We start from the raw sequence: 18,194 nt of genomic DNA on the forward strand, positions 1-18,194 counted from the left end.
AGGAACACACATGTTGGTTTTCATAATTTTTATTAAAAATTTCAGGGGGGAAAAAAAAACGATAATACAAACCTCACAGTTTGGTGACTTCATCATGAAGAGTTGCAGCCTTCGGGGGAGGCAAGTGTCAAGTCTGCCCGGTGGCGTATTGCTGCCCTTCAGGGAAGGCAGTAGGTTGTATAGTTATCTCCTGATTGGGCAATATCACTACCCTGAAACCACACAACCTACTACCTCACCCCGTACGAACATCAGGAACATTGTGGGACATCACATGAGCACAGGCACACCACGTGCATGCAAACAAATACAAATGGCAATGAAGAAGAAGAAGAAAAAAAACATCCTGTGCCGAGGGAACAAAGGTCGACGAGTGCAAAGAAGCGCAAAGTGCAGTTACAGGGATCCACCATCGGGGAGCGCTGCCGCTTAGAAAACGTCATCGGCGGTCCTGGGAGGGGATCCAATCAGACGACGACATTACAGTCACTTCAGGAAAGACAGTAAGTTGTATAGTTATCTAACAGGAAGGGTGTGACCCTAAAACTATACAACCTACTACCTCACCCCAAAGGACAGTGTGTAAATATTCTCTCCATCCGCTCATCCGTGCTGCTGCTGCTCGCTTTTGACACACAAAAACATGTTACTCGACACCACGTATGAAACAAAGGCCACGTCTAAACTAAATGCGACCACTCGAATTAAGCGAAGTGGGATTACCTTGGTTGACTCGCATTTCTTTCGAGAGGCAAATGCCATTAATCCATTCGAGCAAATTCACTGCACTAACACATCTTGATTTTGATATACTGTATTTTAATCCTGTATTTTGGCATTTAGAAACTGCGTTTTTTATTTCCTCTGCGTGATTATTAAAATTGTGTGATGCGCGTGTGTGTGTGTGTGTGTGTGTATATATTTATATCTCGGCATCCACCATACAAAGAATACAATTTTTCACCTTGTGAATCACTACGACACATCACACCGAGCAGACTTTCCGTTCAAAGGCACGTGTTCTGTTCAACGTCTGACCGCGCATCTTGCGTCTGAAATGGTCAACAATATATTTCAGGCCTTGGATTCCACTTGACCAGTGACGGCATACAGAACCAGTCGGGACGTACAGCTCGAACGTACACCCCAACGGTCTTGTCGGCGAAAAACAAGCCTGCGCTGTTATTTGCCATTGCAGTACTCGTGACTTCTCACTTGGTGTGTGCTTACACAATGTGTTTCTCACCTCCTCTGCGCCATGAAGTAGAACTTCGGCGCCGCTCGGCAGCATCTCCACCTGAAAGAATCACAGAGCAAAGCCATCCTTTATTTGCACGGGGAGACAGAATGGGAATAACTTAGCCTAATGACTCAGGGAGGTGGCGTGTGAAAAGTTTTAGGTAACCATTTTGAATTGGTGCATAATGGAGGAACATTCGGAAAATCATCAGCTGTGTCTCATATTTAAATCTTTGACAATCTACATTAGTGTTCTCTGTACCTAGCTACCTTGCTACATAATGTTAGCATAAAACCAATGTTTTTTTGTTTGCTTGTTTGTTTTTAGCATTTAATCATTTTCTATGTGGAAATAGTACATGGCGTTCTGTGTTAGCGCTTTATGTACTCAGATAGGTTAGTACACCAACTGGTTTAACAAATTAGCAATTGGGTTAGTTCACCTCAATCTCAACAGCCTTGAACACAGTGACACCTTTCCTTTTTTTTGAAAGCCTGCTCGACGTTAGCATGTAGGCCGCTAACCTTGTTTGCATTTCCATTTTGTTGGAAGAGTGGGAACAAGGAGAGCAGCAATGAAGACGGTATTAAATGGAAATACTGTATATTGCAAAGGTAGTCGCAAGCAACCACAAAAATGCAACCACAAAAAAAAATAGAAAATAAAAAAAAAACTTCCACTGATTCCGCGCTAATACTGTACATCGGTGGGGCGATGAAATCAGGCGGCTGCCACATAAGAATGCTCGATATCCCTTTTTCTCAGACCAATACCAGTATGAGATTCGCTCTTTGAATCCTCCCCGATACAAGTATAGATAGATACCGCATGTAATAATACACAATGGCAATAAATAAATAATTGTGACAGACTTTTCTTTCAAACGCAGATGCTGATTCGCCAATGTGTCAAACTGCTGCAACATTGAACAACTACTCCCGAGGTGGATTTACTGCTTTTTTTTGTTTTGTTTTTTTTTGCCTTAAGTATCGATGGCTGGTATCGGCATCACTCAGTGCGCAAGGCGCATTGCTGTGTGCGCAAAGGCCAGCAGTCGACTCTCGCGCAACACCAGAAGCAGAAAGCCACGAATGCGGATGACCACAATGTATCCCCGCCAGACATTAGCTGGATTTTCTCATGCTGACGTGACAAGTAACATCTTGTCTACACGGGGGAGCAAAATGGAAGCCGGTGAATTCGGTTTTGAGCCGGCGACGCGAGTCGGAAAATTGGCGCCACATTTTGGTTCCGTCGTCCTGATTGACTTTCAAGTTGTTCCAATTTCACAACTCTCCCTCGACCCCCTGTGGCAAATAAAGAGAATTTGTTCCAGGGTCGAATGTTGCCTTCATAAAATGTTTAAGAGGCAGTAGTCCCTGCTGTGGTAAAATATCGCAAACATTTCCGGATAAATATCGATGCTTACTGCAGTGAGCTTAAGTGTCATTTTGTGAGATGATGACAATTTTGCTTGCTAACTTGTACCACTTTTCGGGTTACAGGTGGTCCTCGGTTGAAGAAAGCACAGATGGTATGGCGCTACTGAATGGCGCGCCATTATTTGTTTGAGTAATAATTCCATTGGAAAAATAGCCAAAGCAAAATCTCTGCCTCCAACATTCGGATTACATCGACACCGTCGAACTAGAATTTGTCTCTCTGTGGTGGAAAAATTAACCCCTTGGCTGCCTTGATTGTTGATCACATGCGATATTTCATTCTCCTCATGCAAAAGAGCCGCGTTTCAAGCTTCATTCGGGAAGGTTGAGGCATGCTGTCCTGTCACGACGTCGCTCATTCTAATCCACTGAACTGTCGCTATAATGCGGGTCACCGCCCACAGGTTCACTGTTGCGCAGATTTTTAAGTGCATTTTCTTTTTTTTAAACGGTGCATTGTGGTCTGCATCCTGTTTGGCAAAGCAACTGTCGAACAATGTCAACAGCCTGCGCACCTCGTCTCTGAACAGCAGGGGGTGCCCGACCTTGTTTGACTCCAGCGAAGACCCTTTACCTGCACATGCATTCATGTCAGGCTGATCAACAGCCATAGAGACAAATAAAAGTAGCTACAATAGTTTGTGAAAAGGAAATCACTGCCTACCTTAGTAGAGACGTGATGCGGAGGCTCGGGATGCATTTTTTGCAGCGTGCTAAGTGCAGAAACTATCGTATGTAAGTCTACCGTTTTAAAATGCTTCTCCTGGCTGGACCATAAACGTATTTTTAAAAAGCATCATAGCTAAAAAAAGTTTGGATATATGATTTAAAAAAAATTCTACAGTACAGTGTTGTATTGTATAATTTATTCAGTCATTCATTTTCCGATCCGCTCTATCCTCACAAGGGTCACGGGGGGTGCTGGAGCCTATGCCAGCTGTCTTCGGGCAGTAGGCGGTGGACACCCTGAACCGGTTGCCAGCCAATCGCAGGGCACACAGAGATGAACAATCATCCGCGCTCACACTCACACCCCGGGACAATTTTTGAGTGTTCAATCAGCCTGCCATGCATGTTTTTGGGATGTGGGAGGAACCCGAAGTACCCGGAGAAAACCCACGCAGGCCCGGAGAGAACATGCAAACTCCACACAGGGAGGCTGGAGCTGGAATTGAACCCGATACCTCTGCACTGTGAGGTCAACGCGCTAACCGCTGGACCACCGGGCCGCCCTGTATTGTATAATAATTGTAAAAAAAATAACGATGACTACTTCACAGATTTATCACGGGTTCTTTTTGGAACGTAAGCCCCCGCGCCTGGATAGTAGCCGTATCAGAGTCCAGTCTGGCCGAGTGGTCTGCTTTCAAGTGAAGCCAAGAGCTATCATCTGCATGCAAGCGTGGGCTCTCGGTGCACACCGCACTACAGGCCAAAGGAAAAAAAAAAAAAAACGCCACTTTGCTTTGAGTGGTTCTTGGAAGTTGTGCAAAGTCAGCGAGACGGCTCAGACGCGTGAAAGCCGAGAGCTTGTAACCGATAGCCGCTGTGGCCCGGGGCACCTCTCCGAGCAGCTGACGACCCCCCGCTTTCTTTCGGCACGACGACGTCTCATAATGTCACGCAAAAAAAACAAAAAAAAAAAAAAACGCGCGCCGGTAGCGACAATCCGAACGAGCCACACACGACGTTAGAAGCACAACAAGTCCATCCATCGCTTCAAGCGGCCTCGGCACAAAAGACTGGCACGGTTGAAAAAGCCACTTTAATTCAATCACACTTAAGCTTTAAGTGCTATCGATCAATACTGGGTCTCAGTGCAGCCATAGGACAAAGTGAAGTGCTCTAACCTTGTAATGTGATCTATGGGCTTCTTTGGTCAGCGCGGTGGGTAGCTTAGCATCTGGATGTTTGGACAGAGCGGGTCTGCGGCATGTTCGGCTTCACGATCACAACGGAATGAAGGAGGTCCAATCGTTTGTTGGCTTTGAAGCCTTCCTTGTTTTACAAGGTGCGATGAGCTTGACTTCGTATAGAGAGATATTCAGTTGACAAAAATGGTACACATGACCAATTATCGGTGAATGGTGCCATTTGTTGTTTATTCAAAATGCTACCAGCATATTCGAAAATGAAACAATTGAACTTCCAGTTTTAGTTTCTGAAGTCTTTCCAAACAAGGAATATGGTTAAGTGCAGGTGTAAAATTGCCCTCGTGGCCTCACGCTAAATCAGTGTAGTGGATTTTTTTTTCTGTTAACGTAGAGCGCGGAGCTCCATTCAATGGTATTGTGTTGCATTTACATAATTATACAGCCCAATATTGTGTGTGTGTGTGTGCGGTTGATGTGAAATTAACCGGTGGATATCAGCAAAATAAAGACCAACAATAATAGCTGCCTCAAATACACTAACGCTAGTCTGCCTACTGTGACTTTAGCGCCGGGCCTCTGCTGCAGGATGTAGGAAGTAATTTGGCAACGCTGTGCGCAACTTAAAATTTTATTTTTTATTTTTTTTTAAACTCAACTTTATTGCTATGTACTACTTCAGAGGTAACAGCGAGTCATTTGTTGGCTTTAATTTGCCCCGAAGAGGTTTATTTGAACAGTTTTTGTTTCCTTAAACAAATTTTTTTTTTTACATTGATGAACTTCTTACACTTGGCAACGACTGTTCAGAACATTAAAGCCTTCCTTTGAAACACAGCCTATACCGTTAATAGTTTTTATGGTGGTGATCCCAAAATGCATTCCAAATACGCTAAGAACCTTTTTTTTAAAAATCCGTCTCGATGAAACGAGTGCTGCGTTTCTTTGCCAATGTTGCTTTATGCTCCTGCGCGTTGCGGGCAATATGACGCTGGAGGATTTAGTGTGTGTCCGTGCACTCCCGTACGCGTCTATATACAGTTCACGTGTGAATGTTAGTGGTGCGATGGTGCAGACGGGAGGAATCCCGATCGACAAGATGGGAGCATTTCGAAAGCATAGCTCCTCCACAGGCGCCTGAGGGTAGCACAGCAGACGCGGACCATCTATTTATACTGAGGCCCAATGGGAAGGGGTGGGGCGCGATGGTGAGGAGCACAGGAGTGAGGGAGGAAGCGGCGTGGACAGGTCCTGTTACACATGTCACGGGGGTGCAGGGGCGGGAGGGTTGGCGAGCCACAGGGGGGACGCCTGCGCGCAAAGTCAGACGGGCTGACCTCTCACTCACCTATAAGGCAGATATGCTTCAGCTTCGAGCAAATGCGCAAGAAAACTTTTTGAGTTATTATCGCGTGCGCGAGCGCGAGCATGCGCGTACGCTCACACCTCAAGCGAGCCTGTCAAACGGCGAGATGAAGGGCCCCCGGCAGCTTACCCTCCCAAACCAGCAGGGCCGTAAACATGCCAGGTGAAGAGGACCGGATTAGACCCAGCTAGCACGGCCCCTCTGCGGCCCCCAGAGTCACATCTTTGGAGCTTCCAAAAAAAAAAAGAAAAAAAAAAAGAGGAAAAACGAGCCTGATGATTATAATGACAGGGCACGCCGTTGGGGTCAACCAGACCACTCAACCAGCTCAGCCTTGGCAGCTGCTTCTCATCTTTCACATGCTGCGTACAGTCACATGTACACAAAGACTTAACAGGCACTTGTGTGGGATGCAAACAAGGGAGTGTTAGTGTATAGGACAGTGTGCAATAGTGGCTTTGGAAAGGACGTGTAGACCGAGACACCAATACGTAAAAGAAAGGACCAAACTTACACGCTGGAAAAACTGCAGCGCCCCGTCGAGTTGCATCTGTCGCCTTTCTATATATAGCGGGCGCGTCAAATCGCCCCGCGGAGCACCCCCCCCCCCCACCCCCGTGTATATGAACTCGAGCTGACAGACACGACGCCGGAGAGGGTAGACTCTCGTCGGCGTTGGGTCTCTACTCGAGGGGCACAATGAGTTCTAAAATTTGGCCGAGGGGCGCGCGCTGGCGACAGAGCTGCGTTGAGGTTCGCTTCGCGGCTACGTGGCCTGGGAGCGCGGCTTAAGCCGACCACGGCGAGGAGGGGGGCTACTGCGAAGCCTGGCAGCAGCCATCAGTTCGGGGCCTGCTGCCAAAATATAAAGTAATGGACCCTTGATTAAGCCATTTTCATAATCTCCCCCCCCACTACTGTGCGTTGGACATAGATGGTGTTTGTGGACTTGGAAGTCGGGTGTCGAGTCGATGCACACTTGTGCCTACGTGCGTCTGTGCGTCACTGCCACGAGGCAAGTCGGCGCGATATGTGGTTCCATGTTGCAAGAAGCCATCTGCTCGCTATAGGGTGAGGGTTCCGAGCTCGCAGATATGCCCCCCCCACCCCCACAGAAACACCGTGCTTTATGCAGAAAGCTTTTATAATTCATTCCGTTCACACAATATGGATGCCGCACCGCCCCATATGTGCAGACGGAACCCCGACATGGAGCCACGGGCGCCTTCATGACCTGCAAAAATGGAAGCTATTGAGCTTGCGATGGGCCGAACTACACTAAGTAGGTCTTGAGGGGGAGCTGTGCTGTACTTTGCGACCAGAGTCTAAATCGGCTCATGACAAACACATACAGTGGACCATCCACAAGTGGTCAACCAAAATTCTGGACTTTTTTTTTTTTTTTCCAAACTCCTGTCACAAAACAAATGATCTTGCCTCCTCGGCTCAGTGAGCATTGGAAGGATTATGCCGCAAAAGTGAAAAGTACAATATGAGCAATACAGAGGGTCTTGAGAATATGAAGATACCAAGCTGCCACTCGGTCGATTTTTTTTTTAATTTCTTTCATTTGGTCGTGAATGAAGCTCAACCCACTTTACAACAAGCAACAGCCTGGCAGATCATCCTTAAAAAAAAGAAATACATTTCAAGCTGTTTATTGCCACTGACGCTTGAAGTTGACCGTCAAACTAAACATCAAACGAAGAGACTCCCACAATTCAAACAACCACAACGTTTTGCCTCAGTTATGTCCGTTAACAAAAAAAAAAATTAATAAATTAAAATGTGATGGACAGCATCGGTGTCGTGGCGATATAAACCTTTAAGGCACCGACTAATTAACCACCAACGGTGCAGCCATAACAATGTGACAATACTCACAGGCATGGATTATTTTGGTTCCATAAGGTTAAAGTATTGCTCTGACATCCTCATACGATTGACTTACTTTAGTAAATGTTACTTCAGTTGAACTTTATTTGGTTTAAAGGAAACGGAAGCTTTGACTCATGTCAAAATAATTCAGTTAACTTCAAGAACATTTTAAGAATGTATAAAATCGATGCCAACATAAGAATAAGTAGAGGTAGTTTGAAACATGGAACGTTTTGGGTGAAATCATGGATATAGGAAACATTTAACAAAAACATCTTATGGCCTTTCGGGCTAAAAAGATACCAAGTCAGCAAATTAAAACAAATCACTGCAATGATTCTGGGCTTAACTGTACGAAAAAAAAAAGGGCAACATTTCCATATGCCTATTGCTATTTATAAAAGCGCGTGTTTGGCCACATTGCCACCAAGCTGCACTCTTCTGCACGAAGACATACGCACACCATTCCGTCATCTTCACTCACCCCAAACCGGAGCAACTGAGGTAACACGAGAAAAATCAGCAACATTTTCCAAAGATGAGACACTATTAAATATTTTACAGGCAAAACTCCTTCCTTCCTTGTGGCCAGCTTTTTTCTTTCGCGCACACATTTGCTATGAGGAAGAAAAAAAAAAAAAAACCCTTGTGAGTTTTTTTTTTTTTTTTTTTAAACAAGAGACACACTGCAGTGCAGAGAAGTTGGGAGGATCCGAGTAACATCTGCACATGTAATCAAATGCCTGGCACTGAAGCCAAGCTTGCTAGAGGCTGAGGGGCGGAGCCCGAGGTTATCGAGTGCACAGCGGGAGCCCAGGCTCGAGCTGAGGCATGGTGCTGCCGTTTCGGGTGGAGACAGGTACACTGACAGGCGTTTTTGAGTGCAAAACCGGACGGCTGTACGACGGGGTTAAAAGCACTACAGGCACAGCAGTTTAAAAAAAAAAAAAAAAAAAAGAGGGGGACCGGTTTAAAAGGACCCATTTTCTGTCTTTCTCCCACCCGCTGCCCGACTCGTTTGGCAGCGCCACACAAAATGGCGGCGCTGGAAGGCAAGAGAGTGGAAACCATTTTCGAGGCGGGCCTGCGCCTGGTGGCCAATTAGGGCTGCGCTCTAAGCGTTATCCTGCAAGTTAAAGATGATGTTCTTTGTGTCTAATAACAAGGCAACAGACGACAGACAGAATGGCGACATTTTCACAGCAGGTGAACGAAAGAACACCTTTGGGTACTTACGACCGAAAGTGCGTCAGTGGCTGTCTCCGCAGCTTTGGGCCTCTCGCTGACGTTACGACTCAAACCTCCTGAAAAGAGAGGGGAAAAGGAAGACCTTGAGTTATGGCAGCCCGGAGAAGACAATTTAAGGGGTGGGTTTGGTATCTTGCTAGCTAATCTTGGAAACACCAACAGCACAATGCAGTTTGGACCAGGAAAGATTGATCTGTAAATTCGTTAACATGGTAGCATACAGACGCTGCGAAAACCAAAAATCAGTGACCCACCCCCATTTACCCATACTTTATCTGTGAATCCTTAGTTACCAAACTTAAATATGCGGCAGTCCACTGTGTTGCTGTTAGCTTCCGAATTAGCTACCTTGGTTATGTAGCATTAGCGCCATCATATTCAATTGTGAGGGAGCCAACTAACTCAGTGATTAAGGAGTGAACCAGCAGGTTTTGTCCAAACTAAACATGCTAACCGACCAATTTGTTCTGTCGTATTTTGTTATCCTAACAGTCCATGTCATTTTTAACATGCTGTCACATTATCGATAAAATACCAATAAAAAAAATAAACACCAATTTTTTTTTTCATGTGTGTAGATTCTAGGTAATCCAAGTCATGCAAATCCGCAATAGGTTGAAACAAGGCACCTGGAATTTTGTTTTGCGTAAAATATTCAAAAATGACTTCATAGAAATTTAAGCTATTACGCTACCAGAACCAAATCGCTGAAGGCTAGCTAATATGGCGCACAAGCTTAGCTAATATGAAAGTAGTCATGTTGTGAAGGAAGTATGTAGAAATAAGACAACGGGGGCCTCTTTTGGAAAGTCAAATCTCTGAACCTTTATCTGGCAGAAATGAAAATGTGCTTCCTTATTGACACGGGAAAGGACCGGACTGGTTCAAATGAATTCAACTTGACTTTTCTGAGCTGACGTCATTGCGCTACGGCGAGTATTGTTCACACAAGTCTCGAGCTTGCAGACTACTTGCAAAATATTAACAAAAGGAAAAAAGAGAGATATTGACTGTTGTTCCTGTGGAGGATCACCGATGATGATTTTCACTGAATTTAGAATTGGCAATTTTCTCAAAAATAATGGAAATATGTTTGTAATTTGTTTTGAATTTATACTTCTTGGCCTTATTGACTATCCACAACAAATAACCGATTTTTTTTATTATTTTTTTTTTTGGGAGTTTTTTTATTTTTTTTTTAGTCTTGGCTTAGTCTGTCAACTACATTGGTGACCTGTTGCTTTAAATATTACTGCCGTCAGGAATTGTGGATAATATCCTTTTGGAAAGATTCGTTCAAGGTTGCAAACGGTCGCAAACGGTCGCCACGGACGTTTGCCAGACATTGAAATGATATTTACGTGTTCAATTATCAACATAGGCAAGTCTAAACCCGGTTGGGAGGGGTTTAGATGCAGTTTTTGAGGTCAATATCAAGTTTACCGGATTGGTTATCCTGTTTACTAAATAAGTAATTGCATATTCAGTCTTTTATCCATCTTGCCAAACTACCTCATTCTGAACTAGTAATTCAGTCTTTTAATTAGTCTATAACTTCCTAGACAACCAATTACGATCCAAATAATCATCCTCGCCTTTGGCTTTTTCACTGTGGCTTAATATAAGGAGTCACGGATCGACACACATGTGGGAGGCGGGGGGGAGGGGGGCACACTACGCGGGTCTGTGCATTCTTTCTGTACAGGACGCACTAATCCTCCACCCTCACTCTCTATCTACCACTCGACGGTACGTGCAGACAATCTGGCGACGCCGCCAAAAAACGGGGGTGGCGTTATGGAGGGGCTGTGTCACGTGGCCGGGGCGAGGTGGTGCGCATCACGGCGAGCACGTGTAGCACAGAACGCTCCCGGTTGCGCTTTTGACACATGCGTGTGTAGGTTGGGCAACGTATATCGGGGGAGGGGGACGAGGGGCGCCGGAGAGACCCGGTCCAACTCGAGGCCCGTCCGTGGAAGACACTGCCAATTAGAGGCCTTCACTGAGTAGGTGATAATTCCGTACAGGGACGCTAATTGCGGCGCGGGGCACGGCCTTGCTGCGGAGGCTCTTTTATATATTGTTTGGAACGTTTATAATTACAGTTCAGCGCCTTGGAGCGCCGCCAGCACATGTTTATAGACTCATGAGTAACCCAACTCCCGCAGCCCGTGGAGACAGATTCATGTCCGTAGCTCAATGCACTCAATGCACTCTGCGTCGTGCACACACAAGCGTGTGAGTGCGTGTGTGTGTGTGTGTTTGCATGCTTATGACTCAAGAACCCTGGGCAAGTACTGTATGTGCAAGTACGAAATCTACATATAGTACAGCAAATGGCTGCGAGCAGGGTGAGAAAAAACACTTTCCTTACATTTCAGAGCATTTTCAGAAAGGAAACGAACCACTAATCCGCTTGTTGTACCACTCAAGGACTAGGGAACAGGAGCAGTTCCACCAACAGCAAGCGGGAAAACTATTCATGCCAGATAGCAGGGGTGCAGTCCATCGCAACCTCATCCGACAATATTGTCCACAAGTATCAAATACAAGCACAGAATGCAAATTAAAAACAGCTCAGGTTGGTAGAACTACACCGCCGACCAGTAGAACTAATTAGAAGTGGACTACGACCTAGTAAAATTGGTGAAACCCCCCCCCCGCCTGCAAAAAAAGAAAAAAAAAGTGCACACATCTGTGAGACGCATTTGCAAATCTGTAAATGTACATACAGGACATGGTCTTAATTGGTTGTTTTGCCTACAGCCCGACTGAAACGGATTTTGGAGGCTGGTGCCGATATTTGACCGATAAAATTCCGAAAAGTGATTGTTAAAAAAAAAAAAAAAAAAAAGAAAGAAAACACCCCCAAATCTTTTCCTGTCACTCCACCAACAAAAAAATTGACTTTTTTTAACAATAATTTGTCATGTTATTTGGAGAGAACAGAAGAGAAAAAAAACAGCCAATTTTTGTTGATATGGGATCTTTGTTAAAAAAAAAAAAAAAAGAACAAACATCCGATTTTTGAACATTTTCTAAAATGCTATCATTGGCCGATTAAATGGAACCGACTATGAATGTCCTGCCAAGAAATCATGGATGGAGATCATCAGTGCGGCATTAATATTGATCATTATATGCCGGACAAAGAATATTTTGACTGTGAATACTGTTAGATTGTCGGGCGACGTGTTTTTTAGCATTAAGATTAAGCGAGCGGACTGATAAGAATAATTTTCGTGGTGGGCTTTGATACAGAACATTCACTTTTTTTGTTTTATGCTTAGTTTGGCAATACATTTTAAATCCTTAAAAAAAAAAAAAAAATCACCAATTCTATTGATCAAATTGCTGTTTGTGTGAGCCACTGCCACCCTACGGTGGATTGTATCTCAAGTTGATTTGTCAAACCAAACGATCCCCGCAATATTTTATTGACAGATGTTGACTTTAACAGAATCGAACCATGTGACATCACCTAGCCAATATGAAAAGGAAGGCTTTGATACTGAAAAATATGACATTTCTGTGTGTTAAAAGTCCGATTTTCTTCCTTTTTGACTTTCAAGATAGTCACAAATGGTCTTGAAAGGTTTTTTCTTTTTTTTAACAGTGCTGTTCGTAATAACAACACACCCAAGGTTAAAACTCAAAATTCTTTGCTCAGGTTAGCAATGATAATTGCATTTCTTCAGTACACAATAGCAGAGTGCTTGCTAATCCCTTGATAGAGCAGATTTAATCCTTCCTAAAGACGGTGTGAAAAACTCAAGGTGAAAGATAATTCTGCCGCGTTTGCATCTTTTTTTTTTTTTTTTTTTTAAACATTCGCTGGAGAAGCCCCACTCCCGCCTGCAATCGTATCTCCGAGTGAAACAATTTTGGCTGACTCGACAGTTCCGCAGGGTCCAAAAGTTGTCTTGGCACCAGCTAGAGCCAGAAGCTGTAGAACTATATGAGAAATGGAAAAGGGAAAAAAGTGGAGCGGGCGCCACTCGGTGTTATCTGGCCGTCGCCGTTGCTAGGCAGATAGCGCGCCGAGAAGACACACGTGTACTGCCGACTAAAAGTCTCTTCTATAAACGCGCGCTGAATGACATTAGCGGTCAGCGGCAAACCCCCCCCCCCTCCAAAAAAAGTCATAATATATGTAATTTGACAAATTTTCTTGAATGTTAGCTGGCTGGCCTCCAGCTGTGTAAAGCGGCCACCGAGGGCCCCTGCGTCCATGTGAAAGGTCTCTTTTCACTTGGGCATGATGTCACCATGACATCATGTTGCTGCGGTTTCTGCGGTTAAAATCACGTGTGACCACATCCCAGCTGACATTCAGATTAACGCAGACAGACGGGAGGGGGCGGAGGAAGAGTGGGCCCCCAGTCCACCCCCCAGTCGACAGAGTGATGGACTTAATGACCTCCGAGTGTGGTGGCAAAAAAAAAAAAAAAGACGGAAAAAGGCTGCTTGCTTTTTTTTTTTTTTTGCTCCAGTGGAGTCATTTTGATGCTGCTGTGAAACACGTTTGGGGGGGGGGGGGACACACACTAGATTTCCTTATTTGTCCCGCTGGAATTTGTTCTCACGAGAAACTTTTTTTTTTTTTTTTTTTTAACTTTTTGTAAAGTTTTATTGGATAATGACGATTGGCTTTTCAAGATTTCTGTAATTTGCAATCAAGTTTACCACATAGGAAGGTTTGATTTTGGGTATAGTGGGGGACCATGGCCTTTTTTTTTTTTTTACAAAAGCAGACTAAATGTCCACGGGAGCTAACGACACACTGATCACGGCTATTTTTCTGCAACACCACGTCAAGGCCAAAGTGTGATTCTCACACAAGTTCACAAACGCTGACGCGGCACTAAAAATGCCACCAAGGCTTTGAAAATCGAATTTGGTTTTGTACAAAATCCTCCTTAGTTCTCCTAAGACCAGGTTAAACATCACACTGCTTTAAGATATTCCGTACTCTGTTACATCATATTTAATAAGAATAAGAAAACCTTTATTTGTCCCACAATGGAGACATTTGCATTTAACTCTCATTCTGATCTTGCTTTCCAACCGCAATCATGACGCGGTCCTAAACAGGCAATCATTTTGGGACACCAGGCTTCATCTTGCAACTCAATATTTTAATGGTTTGGCTAATATAAAAGCCATTGTCAGAACTGACTTAACCCGTTTCAAGTAACTTCAATAAATGTGCGGTCGGAGCGCACTTGAAATAACCACAAAACGTGTGGTAAGAGGACATTTTTTTTTTTTGATATGTACAAAATCCCATGAAAAGTTCTTGATAGCAGGCTACTAGTGACCCAGACCGAGAAAAAGGACACACGACACACAAATGTTCATGTAACTTGGCTATTTTCCTTTCATCAACGTGAGCGTCACTCCACATAAAATGACAAGTGACGTCATAATTATCTCGGCCAATATGTCTGCCATGCTGCCGATTGACCACAACAGGAGCTGAGCGAGTCTGACCTCTTCCCTTTTTTTTTAAATGAAATTAATTTCCCAAACATTTGGGTTCTTTTGCGGTAACCTAATTATTCGTCTGCGGCATTTTGTACGTGATCCAACAAAAATCCGCGCTCACGCAAAGCACTACGTTTTTTTTTTCTCCCCCCATCGACGTGGCAAGTCCTTTCGCAACATGGCGGCTGTGCTGCACTGATATGCAGTTGCTGTGTCTGAAGAGAATTTGGGTAAGGGTGTTATAAAAGCACAATAATTATATTTAAAAATCAATTTACATTTTGGATTTTTGAATGACTCCCCCCCCGGCCCCACCCACACAAATGGGCAACTTTTTCTCCACTTTTTTTTCCCTACCAAGTGCTACTCCAGTCACATCAGAGCTTGTTTCACACAGCACTGCACCGCACTGGCAATCCAGTACGACGAGGCCGCATTCCACTTCATTAGGCACAACACACTAATAACATCGGTGACACGGGCTGCATCCAAAAGTCCGCCTTCACCAACATCAGAAATGACTGGCTCGCTTTTTGAATCGGCCCCATTCATACCCGGTTTTAATACTGTGGATGTCATTTGAGGTGATGTGTGACTGACAGCGTCAATCAAAATGAAGCATTGCTTTGCTGTAGCTCCTGTGTTGGGACCTTATGAGGATGCCAGCGTGTACCAGCAATATAACAAACGACTAAATATCCAGACACACTGAGTATCAGTGGGAACACACACACACACACACACACACACACACACACACACACACACTTTTATAACACACACACACACACACACACACACACACACACACACACACACACACACACACACACACACACACATTTTTATACCTCTATTTATTTTTGTTGTTAAAAAAATTTATTTCATTAGCACTTTGTAGATTTAAAATTAGCAACAATATCTGCTGCGTCACATTTATTGTTTATTTTCAAATCCATTATTTTTCCACCATGTCGTCATTTTAGGGTTTGCGGATCGATATCAGTTACGATGGACAAAAACATTGAAAAAAAATGTATGGCTTATTAAATATGACCACACACGCAGAGAAATCAATTTTGTTGATTGCTAACATGGTAACAAAACTCAAGTGTCCACCACATGACAATCAACAAAGCCTCATTTTTAACTCCAAGTTTTAATAAATGTATTGAATTATGGGGACTGTGATTTCAAATCGGAAAAAAAAAAGTTTTTTTTTTTTTTTTTTTTTTAATAAAGTTGCTTCAAAATCATTTCCGCCTCGAACATTCATAAATTGTCCTTCCTTGCTTAGGACAAATACAAATAACCAGCATGCAGTCGTTAAAAAAAAAAAAAAAAAAAATTGCACCGCACACACTTTCCACTCTCCAAGTTCATGTTCAAGTTCAAAGTCACAGAAAGGTTCAAGTTCAATTTCAGCAACCTCATTCCCCCCCACCCCCCAACTTGTTCTTTCTTGCACTTCTTACACATTCACATTCACTCTGAACAATCACTTGCTTAAAAGTAACATACGACTTGTACAAAATAAGAAATAAGCCAACAAAACCTTTACAGAAGCCGCCTAGTGGGAAAAAGATGACATTTGAGAGATTAGCTATAGGAAGACGGTGTCGAGGTGGGGGGGGGGGGGGTCATCATGGCACTCACAAAAATGCATGTGCACATTTGTGAACTGTGCCCGCGTGTGCCTCGTGACGGTGCAGCTCCAGTGCGCCGAACCTTTCGGTTTGGGCTGCGCCCAACTCTCAAGGTGGATTTCCAAACGCGGGACAGAGAAAGCTTTACGGCATGGCGCCATGCGCGTCCTCGACATGCCACCTCGCCACGGAGGCCGCGCCATGCGCCAACGTGCGGGCCGGATGGGAAGGGAGGGGGAAGCTGAAGAATGTCTCAATCGGATCAAGTCTGATGGCAAAATTAGTTTCATGGAGTAGAACTAAAAGGTGATCGTGTAAGCAGACCTCAGTTGCCACTTTAAAGGGGGCAACATTGGGGTGAAAAAAAGATTTTTCCAGGTTAAAAAAATAAAAAAATAAAACAAGCATTTGATATTTTATCTGTCTTGCTCATACCACCAACTACACTTTTGATCATCTTTGTTCACACCCCAAAAAGTAAATCTTCCTGTCGGCACAAAAAGGGACAAGCATCGACGGGATTCGACAAATGCGTTGCGAAAAACGCATTGCCTTCAACGAGCGAGGCTAAACCTAGCCAAAAATGGTCAAAAAAATAATAATTCAGGCGGTGAGATTTTCTCCATTTTAGTTACAACTGGGCGGAAGCCACGTACGCCTTCTCGCCCGGCCGCCCGCCCGCTCGGCACACATTTGGGCCCGCATCACTCGCATGAAGTGGCCCCGGGAGCGAGGCCTTCCCCTCTTTGCATCCTCTCACAGGCGCCACTCGAAAAAAGTTACGCTAACAAAAGCGCTCCCGTGTGTCAAAACCTTCGTGACGGGAGTTTGCGTGTTTATTTGCTCTCCAATCACGTCAACTCAAAACATCAACGTCGATGTTACTCACCCGTCTTCCGGGGCGGCGGAATTCGACGACTCTTTTCCGAGACGGCCGAACCTGCGTCTCCCACCCGTCTTGCTCCTCTCCTCTTCCACCATCTCCCGGTTCCGAACCGCAATCTCAGCTCCGGGCCTTGGCTGCACCCCCCCCCCCCCCCCCCCCCCCCACACCCCCCGCCTCAAGTTCAAGTTGGGCCTAAAACAATAGGAGGCCATGTGGCTGCTGTGAGCAATGAGGAACGTCGGCAAATAAAAACGCAGTGTCTGATGTATGCGAAAACCGGACGCGGCGTGATGCCGTCTGGGGCCGGTTCCGTCTTACGGCTCCACTCGTGAAAAATGAAAACGGTTTGTACTCTCGCACGCTTTCGTCTCTGGCGAGAGATGCCTTCACTTCTTCAGCGAAGACTGGCAAAAAGTATTCAAAGCTGCAGCCTGGCCAGCTAAATCGAAGCACACACACACACACACGCACACACACACGGCTAGAAGTGCACAAAGTGGACACAACATACGAGGAAGGCCATCTGATGCAAGAAAAGCCACCCCCTATCCTATTCCCCCCCGACCCTCCCAAAAGAAAAAAAAAAGAAATGCACAATTACGAACGTTTTCTATTCCTCGTCGCTTTTTGGCCTCTTTTGTTTGCACTTGGCACCCGTCCCAGAAAAACGCTCTGGCGGCTCGGCTCGGCCCAAAGCTGCTCGTCCGCCTGCGTGTCAGGAGTTGCGCGGCGCGGAAAGGACGGAACGAAGCCGAAATACGGGAGGCGGAGGATGATGAAGAGGAGGGACAAACGTTGGATCTCGTCGAAGATGGGCCCACGCTTCCCCTTTGCCGTCGTCGTGGTCGTCAGGATGGCGTGCAGGTTAGAACCCCCCCCGCCTCCCCACCACCACCACCCCTGATCCAGCTAGCAATGGCGGCGGCGAGAAACCTCCATTTCTGATCCAAATGTTCATAAAACATCAACAAAATACACAAAAATAGTCTCTTTTTTTTTTTTGTCCAGCAAATAAAATGTTCGAAAACACATGCGTCGAGGCAGCAAGATCCAAAAGCGCGGGAATCGGCGGGTTAAAAAACTGTGTGCGCCCAAAAAAAAAAGTGTGCGAAAAAGGCCTTCGTGGAGGA

General features: G+C 44.9%; 1 long non-coding RNA gene across 3 annotated transcripts; it reads right to left on the minus strand.

Annotated features, from left to right (window-relative positions):
• Nucleotides 1-13: 13 nt before the first annotated feature.
• LOC109529879 (uncharacterized) lies at nucleotides 14-17,897 on the minus strand. Of its 3 annotated transcripts, none has more exons than XR_002170910.1 (4): nucleotides 17,068-17,897; nucleotides 9,034-9,101; nucleotides 1,247-1,297; nucleotides 14-625 (listed from the first exon to the last, which is right to left on the minus strand). It is a non-coding gene; the product is annotated as an uncharacterized LOC109529879 (long non-coding RNA). The 3 variants fall into 3 exon arrangements; XR_002170909.1 differs by having other exon boundaries at nucleotides 14-489; nucleotides 568-1,297; XR_002170908.1 differs by having other exon boundaries at nucleotides 14-1,297; nucleotides 17,068-17,896.
• Nucleotides 17,898-18,194: the final 297 nt, after the last annotated feature.

This window comes from Hippocampus comes, unplaced genomic scaffold (genome assembly GCF_001891065.2).
Source record: "Hippocampus comes isolate QL1 unplaced genomic scaffold, H_comes_QL1_v1.1 scaffold62, whole genome shotgun sequence".
Classification (NCBI taxonomy): domain Eukaryota; kingdom Metazoa; phylum Chordata; class Actinopteri; order Syngnathiformes; family Syngnathidae; genus Hippocampus; species Hippocampus comes.